This window comes from Eimeria mitis, genomic scaffold, assembly GCF_000499745.2.
Source record: "Eimeria mitis Houghton genomic scaffold, Emh_scaff379, whole genome shotgun sequence".
NCBI lineage: Eukaryota > Apicomplexa > Conoidasida > Eucoccidiorida > Eimeriidae > Eimeria > Eimeria mitis.
This window is the reverse complement of record NW_013572124.1, coordinates 16,287-18,091: the sequence shown is the minus strand read 5'-3', so window position 1 is coordinate 18,091 and position 1,805 is coordinate 16,287.

Genomic DNA, 1,805 nt, shown 5'->3' with positions numbered 1-1,805 from the left:
TTTTTTTTTTTTTTTTTTTATTTTTTTATAGGGTACAGAACGCCTGCTGGTCGCGGTGTATTCCCAGCGTAAAAACAAATTTTTTGCAGGCGGGAGAAAGCAACTGCGTAGATAGATGTCTCAATAAAGTAAGATAAATAAATAAATAAATAAATAAATAAATAAATAAATAAAGTTTTTGTTTGTTTTTGTTTTTACTCTTTTGTTTTTGTTTTATTCTTTTTCTTCTTGTTAGTAAAAATAAATTATTTTGTTTGTTTTTGTTTTTATTTTGTTTCTGTTTTTGTTTTTGTCCTTTTTCTTCTCCTTAGTAACAGAAAGAGAGAGAAAATAAAGTTTTTTATTTTTGTTTTTGTTTTTATTCTTTTTGTTGTTGGTTCTGTTTTTGTTGTTTTTGCTGTTGTTCTTTTTCTTGCTAGTAATAAAGTGAAAGATAAAACGGAGTTTTTTATTTATTTTATTTTTAATTTTATTTTTATTTTTATTTTTATTTTTATTTTTCTGTTTCCTATTGTACCTGTTGTTATGGTTCTTCTTTTTGTTGTTGCTGTTGCTGTTCTTTTTCTTTTTAATATATATATTTATATATTTATTTATTTATTTATAAATATATTTTTTAAATAAATAAAAATAAATATTTTTTGTTTGTGTGTGCAGTATACGGCGGTCCACAGCACGCTGGGTCAGCAGCTGCAGGAGGCAGCAGCAGGCAGCCAGCAGCAATAAAGAAAACAATTTATTTTTATTTTATTTTATTTTATTTTATTTTATTTTATTTTGTTTTGTTTGTTTTTATTTATTTTAATTGAATTTAAACGACGAAAGTGTATTTAATATCAATTAAAATTAATATAAATAAAACAAACAAAAAAAAAACAAAAAAAAAATAAAATAAAAATAAAAATAAATAAAAATAAACAAAACGCGGTGGTAGTATACCTCATTAATTTAATTAATTTTAAGCAAAAACAAAATTTATATTTTCATTTAATTTTAATTTAAATACAAACAAGGCGGCAGTGTTTGTTGCTGCAGCTTTTGCTGCTGCTGCAATTGCTGCTGCTGCAGTTGCTGCAGCTGCTGCTGCTGCAGCTGCTGCTGTTGCCGCAGCTGCTGCTGCTGCTGCTGCCGCAGCAGCAGCTGCTTCTGCTGCTGCAGTTGCTGCTACCGCAATCCAGCGTTTGTTGCTTTGCCCGCAGCTTCTGCTGTTACTGCAGCAGCAGCAGCAGCTGCTGCTGCTGCAGCATCTGTTGCTGTGACGGCATTGTTGTTTTCCGTTATTTCTTTATTTTATTTATTTTATTTATTTTATATTTATTTATTTATTTATTTTAATTTCTTTTTCTTTTCTTTTAAATCCTTGGGGGCCCCTTTAGGGGCCCCAGCGATTCGTCTTTTTGTATCATCTCGGTGCCGCCTTGAGCTGTACATACACCCCAGCAGGTTGCATAATAAATAAATAAATAAATAAATAAATTAGTAAATAAATTAAATAAATAAATAAATAAATAAATAAATATGTATATATATAACAGTTATGTTTGTTTTATTTTTTTATTTTTTTATTTTATTTTATTTTTCTTTGGCGTACGAATATGCAGCAGGGGCCGCAGCAAGACGAGGAGCACTGGCGTTAACACTAAAACAAAAATAAATAAATAAATAAATAAATAAATAAAGTAATAAATAAATAGATTAATTTATTTATTTTTTATATTAGTTATTTTATTTTATTTTATTTATTTTATTTATTTTATTTTATTTAATTAAGGAGACGCACTCGCCAGGCCTCCTATCCAGAGCCA